The sequence below is a fragment of the Condylura cristata genome, unplaced genomic scaffold, assembly GCF_000260355.1.
Source record: "Condylura cristata isolate star-nosed mole 26May11 unplaced genomic scaffold, ConCri1.0 scaffold00022, whole genome shotgun sequence".
NCBI classification, from domain to species: Eukaryota; Metazoa; Chordata; class Mammalia; order Eulipotyphla; family Talpidae; genus Condylura; species Condylura cristata.
The window spans coordinates 13290684-13315417 of NW_004567123.1; the positions used below are offsets into that span (position 1 = coordinate 13290684).

Consider the following 24734-nt stretch of genomic DNA (forward strand, 5'->3'; position numbering starts at 1 on the left):
CAACTGAATTGCACTTGGGGTTGGCCAGGGGCTGGCTGTTGGCATAGGATCACGCTGTTGTACTATGCTTCCATCTAGTATTGGGGAGACAGAAATGGCTGCTGAATAGTGTAAAAAAAGGGAGGGGGGCCCTGGTGGTGTAGCGGGTTAAAGCACGCACTAAGAAGCTAAAGACACTTCTGCATGAGTTCGATTCCCGCCTGCCCCAGAGGTGACCACATAGCGTGGCAGACCTCTCCTGCCCCGCCCGCTGCTCCCCTTAGCAGTGTACTTCGTCAATCTGCCTGTTCTGCTCCCTACTCTGCCTCTCGATGCCCCTGAGCCTCTGGCCTGTACCCCAGTTCTGTATGCACAAATAAATTAAAAAAAAAAAAAAGGGAGGGGGGAAAAATGATGGAAATCCCCTACTCTTCAGCTACAGTTTGGAAATAATGCTTAGTAATCCCAGATGTGGTTGAAATGACAGATGAGTTAGAGGCAGAGAAGAAGCAGAAAATAAAGAAAAAAGGAAATGGAGTTGGCAAGATTAGGACTGTCAGATAACAGAAGTTATGGTGAGCATGCAGACATCACTAATCAGTGATAGCAGTCTTTCCGGGTGAGCAAAGATAGCCCTGGAATCTACCAACATAAAGCCCCAGGCATCTAGAAACCATATAGTAAAGTTGGCATGTAAAACAGCAAGGCATGTCATCAGGATGAGGTACTTGGAAACTGAAGGAGAGAGTTATTTTGCAACCCAGTATAGATCTTGAAGTGATGAGTAACTCTTGTTAGTGTGACCTGTTAAAGAAATTTTACATAAGTGAATGCACATATCACAAATGACAGAAACAACAGCAAGCCAGCCATTATTAAATGAACATGCCTAGAGATGGAGAAAAGATAAAGAATATACAGCAGTGGTGGCTGTTGTGAGCGCCCTTAAGGCAATGAGTGATGGGAATAGTAGGAAGAGCTCCTGAAAATAGAAAGTGCAGCGATACTAAAGCCCCTTCTAATTTTCTCAAGGCCTGCAACCTTTATTTCATGGGATAAACTAAAGACCCTGGTCTCCAAGCCCCTCAAACATGCTCCATCTGTGAAAGTATCACATATTGCTGGTTAAATATTCCAAGTATGACTTCTGTGACCTGATTAGTATTGAGAATTGTAAGGCAAAAAAGAAAAGAGAAGTTATCTTCTTTGGCTCTGATTCTGTTGCCAAGTCGGTCTTTTCTGGTGTGTACTGTAAACCATCTGCCTCAGAATCACCTGGAGGAGGCTGTGAAGGAGGGTCCCAGGACCATCCAAGCCTCTTATAAGGTCACCCTTAGATCTGGGCAAAGAGGCTATTCCATTTACCCCCACCACCTCTGCTGGACTTTCTTCAACTATGTACTTATCATAGAACAGGCTTATTTAGATACCTGTATTCCCCAATGCTGGGGCACTCTGCTGAGACACTCAGCACCTCAGGTTTTTGTCTCTGTGTCTTGGTATTCCAGTAAATTAAATCCAGAGAGGGATTTGTAGGAGTCCCTGATGTATAGCTGGTTGGTCAGAATAATGGGTGACTTGAGTCGTGAGCCTACTTTTTGAAGTGAGCTGAACCCTTAAGGTGTGGGGTCTATTCTAGTTCTGATAGTCAGTGTCAGAATTGAATTGAATTGTTAAGATCCCCATCTGGTATCAGAGAAATGGGATGCCAGAAAACATCCTGCTGGGGTAACAGAATCCCCTTCCAATCTTACCCCAAGTCCCATTTCCAGGTCTTCACAGCCTTCTTTAACATTCCCTACGAGGAGACCATGTAGTCTTGTCGCAAATGCCTAGGTTTAAGGGTTCACCAAGGCTTAGATGCTTGAATGGAGTAAGACAGATCTTGGATGTATGTGCTGAGGTATATCCTCCATAGTGCAAGAAAAAACATGGGTGGGGAGAGGGGCAGAAAGAGAAGAGGAAGGACATAAGCCCACCACTTTCTTTTGACAGAAGTCAAGCAAATATCAGTAAGTGGTTAGTGCTGATTTTCTGGAATCCTTGAAAACCAGAGTTGAGAATTATGTTGGGTGGTCACAAAATTGAACGTACACAACTCAGCACTGGCTGCACACTGGATCACTGGGGGAGCTCTTAAAATGCGTAGATTTCCTACACTTGTAACTTGATGATCTTTGGGGGTGGGACCCATGCCTGAGTAAGTCTCAGAGTTCTGCAGGTGACGGCAATATAGTCTAGGTGGTAAACCCTGGCCTAAGGAGGTAATGAAGGCAGGATGGTGGTCGAGGGGCCAACGTGATGGCAGCAGGGCTTATGCCAGAGTGTACATCTTGGCTTCCCTAAATCATATATTACACTACAGCCAGCTCATTCTGGCAAGATGGCTTCAATATACAGGTGATCTTTCAATGCTTATGTAAAATTTCACACTTTGTACATGTTAGTAGCTAATCTCACACTGTGATGACTACTATACAAGCTAGCTACTGTTTGGACTAGGCATTTGAGCTCTAGTTTGGTCTTGTGAGTTAGAATCTTCCTCCACAGTGTGATCTCTGGACCAGCACTGTGAGCATCACCTGGAACTTGTTATAAAATGGCTTTTAAAAGTAGATGTGTTAGAAAGTCCACCTGGACCTACTGAATGAAAACTTGCATTTTAGCAGGATTTCCAGGTATCTGAAGTCACACTGAAGTTTGAACATCACTGATTAGGAGGTTATATGAATATGACACTAGCAAAGCCCAAACTGTAGTTGTGATTCTTTAAGGTGCTGCCAGTTAGGCTGAGTTTCATTATTATGCAACACATAGTGGTGTGCTATCTACTCACACCTCCTCTTCCCCCAAGACTTGGCATTCAAGTATATCCACTGCTCTGTTTGCATGGTTGAAGCCAATATGTGGTCTGCTGGTCATGTTCTCTATCCTTTCTGAAAGGTGAAACAGAGAGAAGCTCTTTTTTGTTTATTCAGAAATTAATATCAAAATGTCCTTCCATCCCCATACTGCCCATTAAGGGCCTTACGGAGAATTATTTTAAATGTGACTCCCCCCATGCTCAATACTGTCACAAACTTGCTTTCCTTAAGCACCATTATTATCCTGATTATTTTAGTCTCCTTAGGATTCAACTTAACTGATGAAAAACAGACTTTTAAATAGCTTAGCCTAATGGAAAGAGAATTGTGCTGGATGGAAATAAGCAAAGTACAATGAAAAGTAAACTTTGATATGGGCAACATGTGCAACTAAGCTCACCAAAGAGAAATCCTGCTCATTTTGAAAGCTTAATTTTATTAATCATTTTTTGGCTCATAAACTTAACTTTTAAGCTTTTAGATTTTATCTATATTGCGCATATTCTGTTTGTTTGATTTTTTCTTCCTCATTAAATTTTTTTCTAGTTTTACTGAGAAGTAATTGTAGCACACATGTCCAGTAAATCTGTACTGGACAGCTTTACAGCAAGACAATTAGATCGTTAAACACTTCACTTTGATGGGAGGTTTGGTGGAGGGTGAATGGAACACGTGCACATAGGGAGGGGCAAAAATGTAACCCCAAAATTAAAATTAAAAAAGGGCCCATGTAATAGGGAAATGAAAGGTACTAAATACTGTGCACCAAATAATCATAACTTCAAATCTTAGAAAACAAAAATTGACTGATCTAATATGCAACCAGAGATATGCTTAAATTGTGGGGACCCCCACTATCTTTCCTGATTCCAAAATACCAGAACTTCTAGTCACCAGAACTCATGATTGTTTTCTTCTGGAGAAACAGGTGAGCTTGTGCTCTACACCTGTAGTCTCCAAAGAGGCACATACACGCTCATTATATATTAATAGAGATGATCCACTGGAATTCGGCAAAAAGTTCTAGAATTGCAAATTTGTGAGAAAATTTAGCTTAACTTCTCCCTATTTATAAAGATAGAGGCTGGCACCATTTTCCTGTGTGAGATGTGATGAGTGCCACGTGGAGCTAAAGTCCTTCTGAAAAAAGAGGAGTATTTTACATCACTTGCAAGGTAATGCCTTTGTTTCTGTACTCATTTTTACTGGTGGCCAAGTGAAGTGACTTCACAGACTATTTTATCTATTTTAACTAAGTAAACTCTCACCAAATAGACTAAGTTCTTGCAAAGAAGTGGAGATGGGCCGTATTTGTAATAATGAAAATGGTAAAAAAAGAAACCGAGTTGGCATTCCCCCCTTTGCTACATGAGATAAAAATCATCAGATACCAGGGAAGAATAAGTTTAAAACACATTATGAAGAAAACCCTTTGAAATATGGATTTACTTCTTCTATAATGAATAAAAACCTTTGCCCTAGGTATATAACATTTTTTTAAAGATTTATTTATTTATTCATATAGAACTGGGGTACAGGCCAGAGATGCAGAGGGTGAGAGGATTCACCAGAGGCAGAACGGGGAGCAGAACAGGCAGATCAACGAAGTACACTGCTGAGGGGAGCAGCGGGCGGGTCGGAGAGGTCTGCCTCGCCACGTGGATCTCCTCCGGGGCAGGCGGGAATCGAACTCATGCGGTAGTGGCTTAAGCTTCTTAGTGTTTTGCTTTAACTCGCTACGCCATCCAGGGAGGACCGGTATATAACATTTTAATGAAAGGGTGAAGCCTTCATAAATAGGCTGGATAGAACACTTAAGAATTAAGCCTTCACCATAAAACCAAACCTTTGCTGTTGGTATATGGGGCTGATTAAAAGGAGTATAAAGATGCAGTAAGCACAGCAAAGATGTACTGCTTCCGTTTCAGCCTTCAAATATACATAAGGAAAACTTTTTTTTCCCAGCAGTTAAGAGCCATAAACAAAAGACTTAAAAAAATACAAATAAAAATAAGCTTACAGCGTGAACTTTGAATTTCTGAATCAAAGTATTAAGTCAAGCTTTAAAAAATAATAATAAAGTATACAGGTCCTCCCTGGTGACACAACTTTGTCTCTGGTGAATCCTCTTACCCATCACACCTCTGGCCTGTACCCCATTTCTGTAAGCATAAGTAACTAAATCTTTAAAAAATAATAAATTATACCAATTTATTTATTAACAAATACATAATTTCCATCCTTAATTCTTCATTACTTCTTTTTATTCTGTTACACTTTATAAATACATTAGCATAACATTCATTGTATGTGCTAGTCTAAAATTACATTATAAGCAAATGGATGAATAAATGAATTAAGAGATAAATGAATGAATAACTAAATAAGCCTATCAGGATGGTATGCACTCAGTTTTTATATATGTAAAAAAAAATTTGATGTCAAAATCTTACACTACTGAGTTAATGTTTAATTTTGTTACTTCAGGGAAATAAAGGTCATTGGTTTGCCAATGTCTAACTTTAACTTTCACAAAATATAGTTTTCCAAAGCTGGGAGGTACTGACTTTGAAATACTGCCTCAGAGAAGTTCTATATCTTTATAATGGAGACATTCCTCAACATGTTTAGTTGATACTAGCAGATCATGAGTAATTTACAGTGCCTTGGTAAAAGACAAATGGATAAAATGTCATTCTTCAAGTTCAAATATTCATAGTTTCATCTCAGTCTGTTTTGTAAGTTTCTGATATTTAAAATAAATAATTATGGACATGTTAACATTAATTAAATAATGTTTTCAAAATTTATTTTTTGTTCTCTTTCATATTTTGCCTTGCTCTTAATCAAACAACAGTACAATGTTATCAATTCACTGTAAATTCCATATATTATATATGCAATGTACTGAATTCACATAATCTTTAGTTTAATCTAAAATAACACAAAAAATACATCAGTAGGCTTTTGGATGGACACAAAGCACTTTATGTGATTCAAGATTACAGTTCTCAATTAATTATAATGTTCACTAGGTCTACAAATGATCAAAACCAATAGTTATCAGTAAGAAACATGAAAAAAAAAAGTAATGTATATGCTGTCAGGTTGAAAAAAAAAAAAACCTACACTGACCAATATTAAAAAATCATACTAAAAATAGCACCATTCACTTTCTATGTAGCCCTTGTACTGACTGTTTATCTTTGTGCATGAGTTGGCTGACCCTGCTGGTTCTCTCCAGGTTTTCAGAATATTCTAAAGCATGACATTTGCAGTGTTCCTATTTCATTCTAGTTTACATGGATGGCATCCTCTCTTTATTCTATCTCAATTTTATTACATTTTGCAACATGTAAGCTAAGATACTTTCAAAAATACAAAGAGTATTAATGTTAACTATTATGGAGGTTGGATAATGCTAATGTCTTATTTACATTTATTCCTAGTTACTCTGAAACAGAAATCACATGCAACAGTGAGCTCTTTGGTCAGTTAAAGAATCAAGGTAAAGCCTCAGGGTAAATCAGGTTAAATAAGTTCGGCATCTATAAAATGACTCCAGGATATTACAAGTATGGATCATATGAGCTCACAGGCATGAGCTCAATGGAGAACTTGAATTTGGAACTGTACAACCTGGTACAACCACAGTTTTATTGGCACTTATCTTGGAATTCTTACTTTAATATCAGTTGGCACAAGGGTGAGAGTGGAGATTAGAAACAAGAGTTACATGCACATGTTTACCAATGCACTTGCTATGGACCTCTGCCAGCAAAAGGATTTGTCTTACAGAAAGAACTAGAAAACTAAAAATTCTTGGGTCTCAACTAAACAAAGTATTAAGAGTACTCTTGCTCTCAATTACTGCAATTGTGTTGATTTCCTTTCACTAAAGGTCTTTTTTAGAAGGAAAAGACAAACATATTAAAAGTGGAAAAACAATTTGTATTTGTAACAGTTATGATAAGGGTTCTGTTCTTTAAAACATAAACACAGCAAAAGGTAATTAAAGTAGAGTGACAAAGCATACCATTTTAGAAATGATTCCATAAAATGACTTTATTGCTATTACTCACACATTTTAAGGTAATTTCCTTGTGAGGTAACACCAGACTACTTCTGCATGAGATTTCAATCATAGAAAATGTTTATGGAAAGTGTCTTGTTAGTTTTCTTAAAAGTATAATTGTTGTAGGATGCTATCTCCATGTAAAAATAAGAATTGACTTCAAATTTAAAAAGGAGGGGGAGTTATTCAGTACAATGGGTGCCTCAGGTCATATTATTCTTGATGAGACTCACTATAAAGAGGTTTCTAACAAATTATAAGAGAAAATGAAATCATTGACAAGTTCCATGTTGTGTTAGTTTTTTTGTATTATTTTCCAACTTAACCATACTTAATTTGACTGCATCTTATTTAGATAGCTTTCACATTTCAAATGCCATTAAATCTCTCTCTCCAACAGGATATGGGACAATAGAAGAAAAGTTTGCAGCAATATCCAGTCATCAAACAACAGTCCAATATTTTGAGATACACGTGATCAATTATAGATACTCAACTCATAAATGTGATGTCAATATAACTTATGGTTATGCTTTTACAAACCTGAAAGCCCTGTAACAGTCTAGCACTCTTTTTAGTGAAGTCACGGTGCACTGAGAAGTGACTGATGCACACCAATTGGCTCTATCTATGCTCCCAGAAAGTGAGAACGGTATAGATTAAAAAGCAGGCAACAACAAATGTTGGTGGGAATGTGGAGAAAAGGAAACTTTCCTACAATGCTGGTGGGAATGCAAACTGGTCCAACCACTATGAAAAGCTCTGAAGGTTCCTCGAACTACAAAAAATGGAGCTACATATGACCCAGCAATTTCACACCTAGGGATCTACCCAAAGGACACAAAAACATTAATTAAAAAAAAAAAAACTGAACCCCTATAATTACTGTTTACAATAGGTAAAACATGGAAACAAGCTAAATGTCCAAAAACTGATGACTGGAACAAAAAGATGTGGAATATATACACAATGGACTACTATTCAGCAATCAAGAAAGATAAACTTACACTATTCACAGCAACATGGATGGAACTAGAAGAGATCATGTTCAGTGAAATAAACCAAAAGGTAAAAGAAAATATTGATGTTTCACTTATAAGAGGAATATAGGGGAGCCAAATAGGGAATCAGGAAAATAATAATAATGATAGCAATAAAAAAGACAGCAAGCAACCATAAATCAGAGACATTCTGCAAAGTGGGAGGTGAGGAGGGAGTGGGAAACGCAATGATTGTGGTTATGGTTCACAGGTGAATTGGTGGTGGGAATTTTACATGAAATATACAACGATGTACAAGATATAAATAAAAAAAAAACAATTAAGTAAAGAATAGAGAACTTCCACTCCTTATATCTTCTTTGTCCTTTACTTTTCTCTGCAGTGTTTGCTTTCTTACAATATGCTATATATGTTCTTTCTTTCTTTTATTTTTTGCTTGCTATGAAAACTCCACAGGGGAGGGATTTTGCACCATTTCCTTCACCATTACAATGAGGGAGTGGGAAGGGGTTTGCATAAGGTACCCAGGCTATTAGCATCTATTTGCTGTGTGGATCAACTTTTCCCCTTCCATAACGCTTATACCTTTGATTTTCACATTTTTATTGGAAGTTGCATTTTATTTGATATTAGAAACATTACCCTTCCTGCAGCTGCCCCAGCCTTACCAAGGACCTCAGATCATTTGGGTCACACTGTGGAGCCAGGACCTAGGTGAGCTGGGCTGAAAGATTAGGAGGCTTGGATTGGCCTTGGGCTGCTAAGGGAATCAGAGAGGAGAACCACCAGGGTATAGCACAGATTTTGGCATTTACCAAGGCCCTGAGCTGTTTAGAGAAGGGGTGAGAATGGCTTCTTCTGGGAACAGCTGAGTTACCTGTCCTCTGTTTCCTAACTGAATGGGCGAAGCTGTGCTTTATAGGGGAGCAGGGAGGGGCTCCATGCATGTGCTATAAAACATGCTTAAGATTCAACAATTGATACTAAAGAGGAATTGTACCAAAACAGATAGACAGAATGCTGTCTCTATCACTTAGAACAATGCCTGGCATATGGTAGTGCTCAATAAATATTTGTTGAATAAATGCATTTGATAGCAATTCACTGGTTGGAGAGTTGTTTTTGATAGAATATCTTGAGTTTTGATTTTATACATTTAACCTATAAATAATGTGCACATAATGGACTATCACAAAACATATTCCAGAAGGATTGGCAGAAGCATGGAAGGATAAATACCTTTAAAATACCCTGCCTAGAAAATCAAACATTAAGAAGGGTACCAATGTATGGAAGGAACAAAATGCATAGGTAGCTTATTAATTTTCTTGCAACTGTTGTAGCAAATTACCAGAAATTTAGCTTTAGACGACAGAAATGTATTCTCTCATATTTCTGGGGACCAGAAGTCTGAATTGGTAGAGCTATCCTCTTTAAAGGCAATAGGAAGAATCTGTTCTTGCTTCTTCCAGCTTCTGGTAGCTGCTGTATTTCTCCAAACTCTGCCTCTCTGGTCACACTGTCTATTCTTTCTTTGTCAGATTTCTCTGTCTTATATGCTACTGGATTTAGGATCCAATAATCCAGGATGATCTTGCTCATCACAAGATCCTTACTTAATTACATCTTCAAAAGCCCTTTTTATAATTCTTTCATAAATTAAAAGAGTTAGTATATGGACATATGTCTTTGGAGACCTCTTAAGTTTTTTTTTGCTATAATTGCACAATAGCAATTCTTGATAATGCTGCATGGCAGCCAGTAGTGGATAGGGTACTTTCTGAGGGGTGTATGCCTTTTCCATGGAAACAACAAAGCCTTTTTTGCTTTTTTTTTTTTTAAGATTTATTTATTTGTGCATACAGAACTGGGGTACAGGCCAGAGGTACCGGTGAGGTGAGAGGATTCACCAGAGACAGAGAGGGGGCAGAACAGGCCGACTGACGAGGTACACTGCTGAGGGGAGCAGCGGGTGGGTCAGGAGAGGTCTGGCTCGCCATGTGGGTCACCTCTGGGGCAGGCAGGGATCGAACTCATGCTGAAGTAGCTTTAGATTCTTAGTGCTGTGTTTTAACCAGCTGCACCACCAGGGAGGGCCCCTTTTCTGCTTTCTTAGGGACTCACATTAATCCAAGTGGCAACGTTTTAAACTGTTACTTATTGTAGCAAATATCAAATATCTCTGCTCAGTTAGCCATGTACTAGAAAGTAAGATCAAATGTTTTCTTTAAACAAGGGAGTCAACTGTGGGTTAGGCTTTTAATCCTGACTCTTTCCTCTGATTTCTCATAATCTTATGATACGAAGGCTTCTAATCTGTTTCCAGAGATTTCATGTGCTTTAGTCCATAGAAAGGCAATACACTTCACTATGAACTCAAATTTGTAAACTGTCAGTGGTCGTGAAGATCATCTTTTAAGCAATATTTCTGCACATGGACATGCAAAGAAATCTAAGGTCAGAATTTTAGATCATTTTTTGTGCTGTGGGTCTCTGTATCCTGTGACTGCGTTTTCCTGTCCCATGACATTTAAGAGATCTAAGACTTTCATTTGTTTAAAGCAATATATGGGCAGTTTTCAGGATCAGTGTTTCACCATTTATTTAAATATCCCCAATAACTCTCCATTTCCTTGAGTAAGTATAAGCAGCTGTTATATTCAAATTTTAAGACCACTAAATTTTATTACAGCCAATAGTAGTTTCCTTTTTGCTTTTTAGAAATGGAATCACTTAAGTTTCAGTCCATAACATCCCTATGGTAAATAAAATAAAATACCTATTAAAAGGTCATATATGAATGCCAAGTAGTACCCAGAAGGTAAATTCATAAGTTTGAACTTGGCTTTTACAACACCTTGAAAATTAAATTTTAACTGGGAGTATAGGGAAGTATTTGTGAAATTAATTTTAAAATATTCATTTACAAAAATATAAATTACCTTTTAAACTTTTTATTTGGAGGCTTAGCTTTCAAGGAAAAGAGGCACCTTCTCATAAAAAGAACTGTTGGGGAATTATTCACTATCCTAATAGTTAAGGCATGTCCTGAAATCATTAGTGATGGAACCCACTTTTTTACAATGACCTCAACTTCATATTGGTGACCTGGAAACAAAGCCAACTGTCTAATCAGAAGCTATAGTAGAGGGATTTTATTTATTTATTGGTAAAAACATCTTTTAAAGAAAGAGGTGTGGGTGTAAGAGGATTCACCAGAGACAGAGTGGGGGACAAAACAGGCAGATCTATTGAGATACACTGCTGAGGGAAGCAGCGGTAGAGACAGGTTACTCCACCATGTGGGTCAGCTCCCTGGCTGGGGATCCAACTCAGACCACAGTGGCTAGCTTTGACAGCACTTGGTAATGCTTGATAGTGGCTTAAAAGCTCAAGCCTTAGCCCCTGTGCCACCAGGAAGACTCCCAAAATAGGGGGATTTTTAAAAACAATTTATTTATGCATACAGAACTGGGGTGCAGGCCAGAGGTACAGGGGCAGTGAGAGGATTCACAAGAGACAGAGTGGGGAGCAGAACAGGCAGATCAATGAAGCCTGTACACTGCTGATGGGAGCAGTGGGTAGGTCAGGAGAGGTCTGCCGCACCATGTGGGTCACCTCTGGGGCAGGCAGGGATCAAACACATACTGAAGTGGATTTAGCTTCTTAGTGCTGTGCTTTAACCTGCTGCGCCACCAGGGAGGATCATAGGGGGATTTTTAATAAGTGTTGAGAGAAATAAGATCACTGCTTAACATGTGGCCAACATTCTAATGAAACCTGATTGACCATCTATCATGTGGCAGATGGTTGGGCCAGTGAAGAAGCAAGGCAGCCCTCACCCTTGTCCACATCACACTGAACATGCACAGATGTGTTATACTCAAATATGAAAGCAGTGGAGGATTCCATCTGTGAAAACCAACTTGACTTCTAACAGTTATATCTGGGATGCCAGTATCATCTGTGCAAAATCTGGGCCAGTACTGCCTAGGCATACTGACCCTAGTCTTCTGATAGATTTTATTACAGTAAATACAGGAGATTTACTTGCATTAACTTCCCATGAAATTCTTTTTTTTTTTTTTTTCCGAAAACCAAGTATAAGTTTAGTTCCATTTATTGTAGAAAGGGTGTTTGATCTGATAGGGAAAGAAGATGGAGATGAGTGCCAGTGGTCCTCAGTAATTTCTTTAGCTTCCTTGGACAATGGATGGGGGGACAGCCTCCATTTTTCACCAAACATGCCCTGGGTGGTCCTTACCCGTGTTTTCTTTTCATAGACATTAAGCAAAACACACCATTCTGTGTGTCATAGGAACAGGGTTTTAACTGGTCTTTGGGAGTCGCCTTCCATTTTGCTCTCGGTGTTCCTTTAGTAAAGGACTCAATAAAGCTCTCAGTTTTTAATGTTTCTTACAACGCTTCCCTATTCTGGTTCTGTTCTCTCTCTTAGTCTCATCTCTTCCTATTGTGATGGATTTCTTTCATTTCATCTGATGGCCCCTGGCCTTTGGACAGGAACATCTTCTATTCCCTTTGACTGGAACCTTGTCCATGACTGCTTGAGTTCTCACTCCTACTCATAGATCAGTTACTGCCTTATCTCCTCATAAGGAGGCCTGATTTCTTCTAGAAGTTATAAATCAAAGACTAGTGACAGCATAAGCATATAAAAAGAGATTTAGGATTGCATATATAAGCAATTTAAAGCAATTATCAAAGACAGGTTGGCTTCATGATATTTTCTGATAAAAACATCTATTTGCATTAGAAACTCTGCAGGAAAAAAATACCTAGAGTTTTCCAAACTTCCTCTGTATGCTTCAAGCATCTTAATAATAATTTCAAAACTCTTGTAATAATGCAAAACAAAGATATTGTCATATGGTTAAAAACCAAATGGTTGATACATTTCTGAAAAGTCTGTTCTACCCTCCCTATTCCTTTATGTAAAATTTAATTAAATATATCAGACATATGAGAATAAGGAATCTCTATATCAGAATAGCAGATTTTTAGTTCACCCTTTTTATGGAGGGTGTCAGCCCAATGACTCACTCATTCCACAAGTGTATCAACACAGCATTCCTTACTCACCACTAAGACATCCTCAAATCTGCCCAAAGAACTCTATGAGAACATCTGCTTGCACAGGATGGAGAGAAAGACAATATGAACTGCACCAGGTGTGTAGAAATCCCAGTGACCGGAAGTGTTAAGTGCTTAAGTTTTTCTAGTTCACTGCAGTATAAACCATGAACCTGGATGACCCCAGCAGCCAGTGAGTGGCATGGACATGGTCAGATCATGCTCAGCAGTGGGCACACACTGCTGAGATGGGCACTTGCAACTGTGTTTGCCTGAGCCGTGCCCAAGAAAACTGGACAACACACATTGTAATCACAGACTTCCTCTGAAGATTTAGTCCTTTGAAGTCAGCTAGAGTTAAACTTAATGCTGAAGAATAAGAGGCTTAAAGAAGAAATGTGTTTTCTGAGGATTTTTCTCCCCTAGACACAATATTTTCCAACAACATTATCAAATGGGTGGGCTAGACTCCCTAACGTGCTTTGTCATAGGACCGGTCAATTACTAGGTAGAGGGGAGACAATATCAGCCCCAAAGAAATTCTTAATAACTGTGTGGCATTTCTGATACAAAATGACTTAATGGAGTTCTTGCCAGTATTTAAGCCTGGCCCAATAAAAGATGTCATATTCTTATTAGTGAGTCCATTCTCAAGAGATGAGGAAAGATGATAATAATGAGAGCAGATCTATGCTGAGTTGGCTCAGGTCCCACTGCAAAATAATTTTCATTGTCTCAAACACTTGCCTAAAAGAAGGTTAAGAAGATAATTGGCATAGCTGTCAAGTGGGTAGGTGAATTCCTTCCTTTCATATTGTCAAACCTTTGAGGAAACTTAATTTGCCTTTTGACAATGGGGAGGGAAATGAATTATAGATAGAAGTAAGCTAAGATAGTATTAAAAAATTATAGAAAGACATTGAGAAAGCAGAGGGTTTGAGGAAGCCCTCTGAATTCATGTTAAAGGCTACTGCCAGTGTTCCTGGAACTTTTAACCAATCCTCCATTAAGGTCTAAAACGAAGGGAATCCTACAGCAATCAAATCAGAGCATGAACTCTGGATTTACTTCTCCTTCTCTATTTCCTTTTTCAAAAACACACAGAGTAGTTTCTATTAAAGTGACTGAGGGCTCTGCTACTCTTCTTTTTCGAGCTCAAACGTTGTCAAACTTTTTCTGTAAAGAGCCAGAGTAGGTAAAAATATTTTAGATTTTTGCAAGCTATAGGGTCTCTGCACAGCTTCTCAATGTATCCGTAGTGGTGCGAATACAGTAATCAACCATATATAAAGGCATGGGCATGGCCATGCACATTAAGACTATTTATGAACACTAAAATTAGAATTTATCATTGTTTTCTATGATCTTACATATTATTTGTCACTGTTTTTTTTTTTAATAATTTCAAAGTATAAACATTCTTAGATGTTGGATGTGATCCTGTTCTAATGTAGAACTGTTCACTAGAATTTACCGTGATGGTGGGAATATTATATATCAGCAAGCCCAATACTGTAGTCTCTGATTACTTAGGACTATTGAAATAAAGCAAATGTGAATAAGAACTTAATTTTTAATTTATTTAATTTTAATTAGTTTAAAGTTGAATTGCTACTTGTGACTAACAGCTACTATGTTGGATAGTATAGTTCATATTAACTTGGAAAGAATTTTTTTTTCTCTTGTTTATGTTAAAAAAAAAAAAACAACACAAAAATAACCCTTCTATTGGTTGCTTAAGTTACATAGTTAAGTAGCTAGTGCTCCTTTTGGGAAAACCAAAGTTTATATCTTGGCTTTAACTATACAGCAAACACAAACAAACACACTCACACTGCATGATGTACCTCTTTACTGGAGTTCCATTACTACCAGGTTTGGTGAACAAATAATCATGGAAAGAAAATGCTGTACCCTGATATGGTTCAGAAGTCCTTCTAATTCAAAGTTTACCATGAACACATAATACTAAGCAATGCAATCTCTTATACAGCATGAACTTCAATTTTTCTGTTGAAATTCTCAATTCTGTGTTATAAAACCCTATGCTTTCTTTAGACAGCTTGCAATAATGAACTTGCAAAGCTGACAGGTTTCAACTTCCAAAATATGCAAAGTGATTATTTCTAAGTAAATGACAGTATATGAAACTATGTCATCTCAGAGCAAATCTCAGAGCATCGATGGGCAGAACCTGATGCTGATCTCACAGGTCAAGGCCAAAGAAGCTGACTGGTAAAAGACAAAAATATAAAATCACTAACACTTCAATGGTTTTGGTAAGTATCATTAGTGCACATATGACATCTTGTTCATCAAAAACTAATAAAAATATTCTTCATCTTCACTAAGCCCACTTATGATGACACCTTTTATCATCACTGGTGGGGGTGAGAAAGGAGTATTTAGGGCTAACTACAGAAAATTTTAGAGTGATGGTGATTGCTTTCTATCTCTGGTAAAACAAGTAGGGTGGGAGCCTTCCCTGGTGGTGCTATGGGTTAAAGCACAACACTACGAGACTCACCCTCCTCAGTTGCCTCAGCCACTTCAGCACAAGTTTGATTCTCAGCCAGGGAGGTGACCCACATGGCGCAGCAGACCTCTCCTGACCCACCCGTCACTCCCCTCAGCAGTGTGCTTCATTTATCTGCCTGTTCTGCTCCCACTCTGTCTCTGGTGAATCCTCTCACAGCCCTTGCACCTCTGGCCTGTACCCCAGTTCTGTATGCACAAATAAATACATCTTAAAAAAAAATAAGTAGGGAGGAAGTGTAAGTAAATGGTGAAAAAATATAACGATTTACCTTCACAGTTTTAGTGTTATGTTCACAAAAACCCAGTCTAACAATTTACTTAAAAGTTCATCAAAGTACCATCTAGGCTTTCTTTTCCTTGTTCTTATTATATTCTCTCCAGTAGGAACCTCATTCATGCTCATACCTGGCTTCCATATTTACATATATGATTCACAAACATTTTATCTCTAGTAAGACTTTTTCACTTCAGAACTGGTATATTTCACCATCTACATGACTTTTCTCCCTAGGTGCCTTGATCTTATGACCAACACTGCTCCTATAGCTCCCTCTAATCACTCCCAGTTTGTCTGTCTTCTGCAATTCCCTAAGTCAATGAAAGGTTCCAGCCTTCACTCAGGTGCATAAACTAATTTCAGGTAATTCCTAGACTCTTCTCTTCTTGCCTTACAACCTACAGCCAACCCAGCACCAAACCCTACCTCTCACATCTTTTATCTTTCTGTATCTCATTTTCACAACCAAATCCACAGTGCCAACCTCTCTCACCTGCACTAATATTTTGCATACGGCTTTCCTCCTTTTTCTTCATTTGTTTCTCACACCAGTCCGTAGGAGTCTTCAAAAACCTTAATCTGCCTGTTGCATTACCTCTATCTAGGCTTAAGTCTTGTTACAATACCAACTGAACATACTAATGCAAGTTTAGTACAGCCAAAGTTGTATGGAATTTAATTTATCTACCTTTTATATTTTAACTTTACTTTTACTAACACACACACACAAACACACACACACATATTCTTGCTTAAACTATCTTGCTTAAACTTATCCTATCTGCCATGGTTTTTCAATTCCTTTAATAAACTATGGTGCCTCCTACCACAGGGTCTTTGCATACTATTTTTTCCTGTTAGATATGTTTTCCTTCACCCATATACTACCTATTCCACTGGGTCCCACATAATTTAGTTAGCTAATTCAACTCAATGATAGCTCTCAGTTTAAATATTACCTACTCCAAGAAGTCCTGTCTAATATTTACTTTTCTTTACCCACCCTAACGGACCAGTCTGAGTTTTTCTGTAATAAGTTCTGCCCAGAACCCTATTTCTTTTCTGTAAGGAATGTGTTTCAGTCTATAGCTTCACATTCCTTTATATTATAACTTATTGATTTTCTGTCTCTGTCATTTCTCTGTAAGCTGCACAGAGACAGGGACTGTATCTACTTTTACAAATCGAGGTTTCCCTAGAACCTGGTATGGGGTTACCTTGAATACATTCAAGAACTGTTTGAAATCTGGCATCTGGGGATAAGAAAGTATGTAATTCCAACTTTGCTAGAAGCCCAAACAACTCTAAGGATATTTCTCCTCTTCAGAGGAACCATCTGACTTTGATTGATGTAGCCAGATAGCAAAAAAAATGGAGCTAAATCACTCAATACAATGTGTGACCTATTGACAGGTTCAACAAACTGCAGTTCAATACTAAATAAAAATATTGAGCCTTGATTTAAAAAAATAAATTAAAAAGCAGTTTCATTTGGTGATTATCTTACTGGTGACTTCCTTAACCATAATGCAGGTTGCATGAATCCCTGCTCTAAGGAGAAAGGATGCTAAACAGATTCCCCAAGGTGTCCCAGAGTATTTAGACTTTGCAAGATCTTCAAGGGATTTCTGTACCATGTAAGAGAGATAATAGAGACCAAAAGGATTTCTGTGTAAAATTCTGTCCTGTCTCTGGCCTATTCTCGGTTGGAAATAGGTTGAATCAAAAGGATCTGAGCTGAATCAGAAGGTCACACAGAAAAAAAAGACACAATTAGGGCATATAGGCATAAGTCGTTTAGAATACCCTTGTTCAAACTGGCCACAAACACATCAAATCAAATGTCAGTATTTCAGTATGATATAAAACCAGGTAAAGTATAGATTAATTAATTAGGAACCTAAAATCATGCCGAATCATGGATGATTATAGATACATCACTCTTTTTCCCAATAACTTAATGCTATTGCAAAAACAAAATGAATCCTACCAAGTAAGTGGTGGAAAGGTTGGTAAATCATCTATCTGGCAAGGGGCTGGTGTCCAAAATATTTAAGAACTCATACATATATAAAGAAGTATTATTTCATCAATCAGGCTTGGAATTCAGAAGGGCATCCACAACTGGGGTTTTCGATACCTTTTATGAAGAAATGTTTAGAAAGATGTGAAACTATAGTTTAAAAAATTGAGCCAGTCACTCATGTTTTGCTGACTTTTTAATTTGCTTTCTGGTAGGAACTATTGCCATTGGTTCAATGATTGGCTTGGTGTCCTAGAGACTTTCTTACTGTTGATAATCACATCTTTTAATCTCCATATGTTTTCAGGCATTACTGTATAATTAGTGAAGAAAAAAATCCTCAAAATCCATGGATAACTATAGTCTTCAAATCGCTCAGGTCTTGATTTTCCTCTGATTAGGCCCCTGCTCCTACTAATTCTTCAGTCCACTCCCAAAATGGGATTCATGATTACCTTTCCATTGATTCTGTATCCTGATATCTAATACAGAATCTGACACATCATAGATGCCCATAGATGAAGAAAGGAAGTGAATGGTTCTTTGAACTTTTTCATCCCACAAATTAAAACAAAAAAAATATACACATACACATTACCTTTCTATTGCCCAAACAATTAGGCAAAAATATTAATCAATCCCATAAAGTTTAGTTATATATATATGCCAGGCACTACGGGCAATGGTAAACACAGGAATGGGTGACTGTGTGGAGGTAAACCAGGCAGTAAATAAGCAATCACAGGATAGGATATTTTCAGAGTGAATAGTGACACAACTAAAAGAAAATAGAGAAAGAAGACAGCCCATTCTGTAGCTACAAGGTCTATATGTGGGGATGACATTTGAACCCCTATATGGGGGTCAGAGATCTGGTGAGCTGCAGAGATCTGGGGGCAAAAGGCAGAGTGGAAAAGTGGAGAGACACAGAGGCCAGGAGGAGCCTCCTGAGAAAGTAAGACTTTGTTTACATCCTCTGATGAGCTTGCTGAGAGCTTAAGCAAGGTAATGACTTGATTAGGTGACTTTATTTTCCACTTTTTATATGTAATTATGGCAAATCACTTCAACATAATGAAAAATGCTAAAGAGGCTGACATATGGAAATATTCCAGCTGTCAAAATTGTATTCAATCTACCAATACATCATTACTATTTTCTGAAAAAAACAAACAAACCAACCCACAGTGTGTCTACACCACACTAAAACTCTTCTGCACAAAAAGAAACCCATCAAAAAAATGAAAAGATAATCTGCTGAAAGAAAATATTTCTGATCATATATCTTACAAGGGGTTATTATCTAAAACATAAAACAATCTTAAGCAATTCAGTACTCATAATACACACATTCTTATTTTAAAATTGGCAGATCTGAATAGATATTTTTTAAAAGTAGACATACAAATGGTCAATAGGTATATGAAAAGTTGCTCAACATAAAACATAAAACAACCATTAATCATTAGGGAAATGGAAATCCAAACCACAGAGAAACCTTCTCAAATCTGCTAGGATGTCTACTATCAAAAAGGCAAGAGTTAACATGATTTGATAAGGATGTAGGACACTGCTGGGTACTGCTGGTAGGAGTATGACTTGGCAATATTATGGAAAATAATACAGAGGTGCCTCAAAACAAATTAAAAATCGGACGATGTGATCCAGCAACCCTACTTCCGGGTACTTACCCAAAAGGAAAGGAAAACACTAACTTGAAAAGATTTGTGCACTCCATGTTCACAACAGTATTATTTACAACAGCCACTACGTAGAAGCAACCTAGTTATACAATGGATGAATGGATAAAGAAAAAGGATGAAGACTATGATATACTATTCAGTCATGAAAAGGAAATCTTGCCATTGTGACAAGATAGAAGGATCTCAAGAGCATTAAACTAAGGGGACTATCTCAGGGAATGCAAATACCATATGATCTTACTTATATGTGCAATTGAAAAAAAAATTAATACATAGATTGGTTGTTTCCAGAAGTGGGGTTTGAGGTACCTGCTTTCACTTGGGCCTTTTCCTCTGGACATTTCTTATGTCCATTCCATAGATGCATTTAAACATATTTCAATATTGTACAGAATTTTTGTGGGAAACTCAAGTCTCTCCAGTTTGCTTTTTTGATATCTTCACATCTTAGATCATATAAAGAAGACGTGGGTTTATATAAATATAAGGGAAACAGGTGACTTCAAGATTGCTTCAGAATCACAGCAATTTTACTAAAAACCAGTCAAGTTTGAAAGGTTCATTAACAGAAATGTGATATCAAGGAGCATAATGGCTCCTTTAGCTTAAATTGGAATTTTAAAGCTAAAAATAGAGGGCATTTGAAAGAAGTAAAAAGAGATGAACATTTAGAGAAAGTCTTAACATTTCAAACAATCTCCCATTTAAAACTGTTAGCAGTAGTGAAAACTTTTACATTAAAATGTTGACCACACATAAAGTCCACATATACATGCAAACACCCATTATAGATAGCTATAAAGCACCTTCTCCCTCCCTTAAATCAACCATGGCTTAAAAATAAATACCCAGAAATGCTCTATTTATTCTTATTCATGTCATGTATGTACACAGACAGAAAGAGAATTTGCTTTGCAACTTAGAAAAATATATCATGGCATGATAGTTTGCATGCTTGGGCATGTCTTTATTTTACTCTCCTAGATAAATAGTCTGGCTATTGAAATCTTCATTAAATCATTTCAACATTTTGAAGGCTTTGCTTTACTGTCTTCAGAGTTGCAGATTCCCTGTAGGGAGCCTGATTCTGTTAACTCTTTCAATTTGTGATCTGCGTCCTCTTTTGGAAAGTAGTCAGAAAAGTCTTTTTGTTTCTGGTGTTCTAAAAATTCCCAATTTGGGAATCATCAGATAATTTTTTAACATTCAAATATTTATAGTTCTTCTTTTCTTGTATCATAGAACACTAAGATGGAGTAAGACTAGGAGAAGACAGTGGCTGGGAGTGAGGAAGGGACAGCAAATGAAGAATGGGAGAGAACACTTGAGAATTCCTCTGGGCCTCTTTTTAAATCTGCTAAATGAAGATGTAAACCTAGTTTACTCAAAACCCGTTGCAAATTTTATTGTTTATGTATTTTCCTAAAATCCTTTACCTTAGATTTGCCAGGGCTAGTAATAGCTCTTTAAAAAAAAAAAATCCCTCCTGTGGATGATTATATTTTTCATTTGCCGAGAACCATCCACACATTTGTTGTGAATAAACAAAGCACAGCACTCAAGTCTGAATACAAGAGTTACCAGAAGTACAGGAGGAAAATCCTATGTGAAGTAGGGGAGAATAAATTTCAGGAAATGAGAGGTAGTAAAAGTAAAACCCTTAAGATAATGTGATCAGTTTCTCTATTAATATGCTCCCCCCTTTAATTGTGTATAAATTGATAACAGCTGACAACGAAAAAGGCAGGAAAACAGGGGGCAGAAGACTGGAACAATGCAACAGAGCAGAATTTCACGTACTTAATATCTGTACAAGAGTGAAGGTAAGTTTGTGACCTGAAATCAAAGTGGCTGGGAATTTTTAAATAATGAGCTTTTACCTGGTTAGCTAGGGTGGAGATAGAGGTGTAGTAAGACACAGTGAGGTATAATTGCTTGGGAATCTATTTTCTGGTGTCATAGAAGGATGTGCATAATGTCTGTATGGACTTGGGAAAAAATGATGGATTCATTAAAAAATTATGACATTGGTAATGAAAATGATGCAAAATTCAAAGAGGACACGAGGCTATCCAGGGGCACCTCTCTGATCCCTGGATTGTGTTATAATGCAATTTTACTGACAACAGTTTCCAAGTATCATCACAGACTTTTTTTTTTCCAGTAAAGATATATATGAAATCAGTGAGTAAATTTGCCTTTTATAAATAGGTTTACAGATATATGTATGCATAAATATCATAAATATTTTAAAATCGGTTTACCTATATATACACACATATATTAGCCTATATATTGCACATGCTCAAGTATGTATCACAGTTTCGCAGAAAGGTGGATGGACATATGGACAGGTGGAATGCTGCAATCAGACCCACTGCTCTCGAATTTAAAATGATAAAAGGTGTTAAAAAGAAAACCCGTTTTCTATACTACTCTTTGGTAAATGAATGAGTACTATAATTTCAAGGTTAAAAATCTAGTTGTTAAAATAGCTTTCAATACGCAGTCTCTAGGGTTTTCAACAAAATTAACTTTAATCTTTGGGTAGAATGTTCCCAAAGGCCAGAATCCTGCTCATACAAGGATTGTGCAATGCAGTTGATGGCCATGTAGGTGTTTTGTTTTGTTTTTTATTTTTTTAACCTGGGGCTTTTCTAAAATCTTATATAATAGTTTGATTTTCCCTCTCCCACACTTTAATTTGTTAGTAGGATTAAAATGCCAAATCATTGCAGATATGTAAACACTCATACTAAAAGTCCTAACCAACACAAACACACACAACACAATGAGACACAGAATTTATAGAAAAAAGAAAAAGAATCACTTCCACTCTCAAGCTGAGCTCTAGCTCTGGAGTCCCCTCTGCACAGAGAGGAGACCTGTGTGTCTCATTGAAGATTTGGTGACACTGTCCTCGGCAGGGATGCATCTGTCTGTGAATAAATCTACAGGACCCATCTCTAAAAATAGCACCAAAAAGTGGCTGGAAGAGCCAGTTTAATTAATTTGTCTATTAGGAATATTTCATTTTGGAGCAGATCATACTGAAAGGATATTCTGTGCTCTGACATATGAGACAGACATAAAAAAAAAAAGCAAAAAAACAAACAAAAAAAACCTTCTGGTTATCATTCAGCATTGAACATGATTTTCAGCCATGCAAGAACAAACACTGTTTCTTCTAAAAATGTGAGCTTAAAAGCTTTGACCAGAATCTTGCCAAAGCTTCTGATAAGAGTTTAAATTTGATAGAGAAAATTATCAGAGAAAACAGGAAAGGGCTTGCTCCACCTAGGTGAGCTGTTGCCTTTTGTTCCCCTGTGACCCAACCGTCATAACACTGTTTGTTATTCACCTCATTACAAACATCTCTCTGTCACAGCAGGTGTTGGGTCAGGAGAGGACACGTATCCAGGAAACCTGCAATCAGGTTAGAAAACTCCTGGGCATCCATTCCCTTTCAGTTGGGTAGCTGGCACTGCTTCCCACAGCTCTGAGCTGCCTGCCTGCCCATGAAATGGCTGCAACGTAAGTCACAGCAGAAGCACTTCCCAAACCACTCTCCCTGGAGGTGTAGGAGTCAGATTTTTAGGAACAGACAAGGAAGCTGTCCTGACCTTTCTGATTATTAAAGGAAATAGACAATTTCCTTAGAGCTGCTTCTAAGCTCTATTCCTTTTAATATTTGTTTTAAAAGTCTCTCACATGAATCAGTGTTTGGGGATAAAGCTCAGCCTTTTAAACTTTACCTTTCCATTTGCAGCTGTTTCAGTAGAGGCTAAGTCTATTATAAAACTGAGTGTTTTCCAAGAGGCAGAGAAGGCAGCAGGCTCAGACCCACCAGGCTCCTCTCTGTAGGCTCACAGTTCTATATTGTGAAAAGACTGATCTCGATTTCTCCATAAACGAATGACTTCTAGGATCTGGGGGGACTGACTGGCAGCCTCTGCTTCAGTACATGGTCTGGGCCAACTGACCTAAGGGAGCCTCTCATCTTGTTCATAGGCTCCCATGTCCCCCACCCCCAACACCACCATTTTCTATCACAAAGGCATGTAAGAACTTCCATTCTCTCCTGAGACACACAGGATAGTGGGAACCATGAGCATTATACAGAATCTTCCAGATTTTGATCTGGGGAATAGATGTTAGAAAGGTACATACAAGTCCTACCTCCTGCTCTATTCTAGCTCCTCTTCTTCTTCCCATAATTCCTGGGGCTGGAGGGACAGAATGTCCTTTCCTTCTCTGTTGCATCCTAAGTCCTATCATTCTTGGGTGCAGTCCCTCAGTCCTGGCTTATGTATTAAAAGAAATTAAAGGAATTTGGAGAAAATACTTCTTCACTTGCAATAACTGCTTTTCAAGCTTTCCTTGCTGCTGAGGATAGTCTCACTGAAGGTGTCCCATCTTTTTCTTTCCTAGAGCCACGACTCAGCTTTAGTTCAGGGTTGGGCAAGGGATCTTAAGAGGGAAAGAAAAATATATCAGTTTACTAGTACACTTTTTCCCCACTGCTATACAGGGAAGGTGAATTCAAATGACAGGCTGGCAAATGTGGAAACTTGTGGATCTTTCATGAAGCACTGATGCAGGCTTCCTGGTATGCTGCATAGTCCTGGGAATCACTGTCAATGTCATGTAAGTATTATTGTCATTGTGCTAAATATTAAGAGAAAACAAGCTCACAATTAACAGCATCTAGGCAAATCCGTTATTATTCTTGTTAGGTTATGCCACACACCCTCTAAGGTATTATCCTCCCACTTAGAGACTCACCAGAGTAAAAAACAACCCTGGCAACTATTAAGTGGGTGAAACCTTTGCTCCCATTCTTCCTGATAATTGTTTTATTTAAGAATCACAGGACACATTAGATAATCTAAATTACAAGTACTCATTAATCTCTTTCACTGGATTTTCCTCTTATTTCCTTGAGCCCTGCCATTACTATTCCAGGTTTCTGTTTCTCGTCCCATCTGAACTTCTGGAATAGGGTTAGACCAGAGCCTCTAATTCCTTGTTTCCTGCTCATCCCCTTCTCATCTGCCTCCCACCCCCACTGTCCACTGACCTGCACTAATACAAGGGACACCGGTGACAATGACCCACTTAGCTGCTACAGACACAGTGGAGTGTTCCTTTTATAGAGGTGTCTTTCCCCTTTTGGTTTCTCT

The 24734-nt window shown here is 37.9% G+C and overlaps 1 protein-coding gene across 2 annotated transcripts in view; it reads right to left on the reverse strand.

Moving 5' to 3' along the window:
- The window catches only part of PLCB1 (phospholipase C, beta 1 (phosphoinositide-specific)), a 591356-nt gene that overhangs the window by 26065 nt on the left and 540557 nt on the right, over nt 1-24734 (reverse strand). The gene's annotated exons all lie outside the window — the stretch shown is intronic.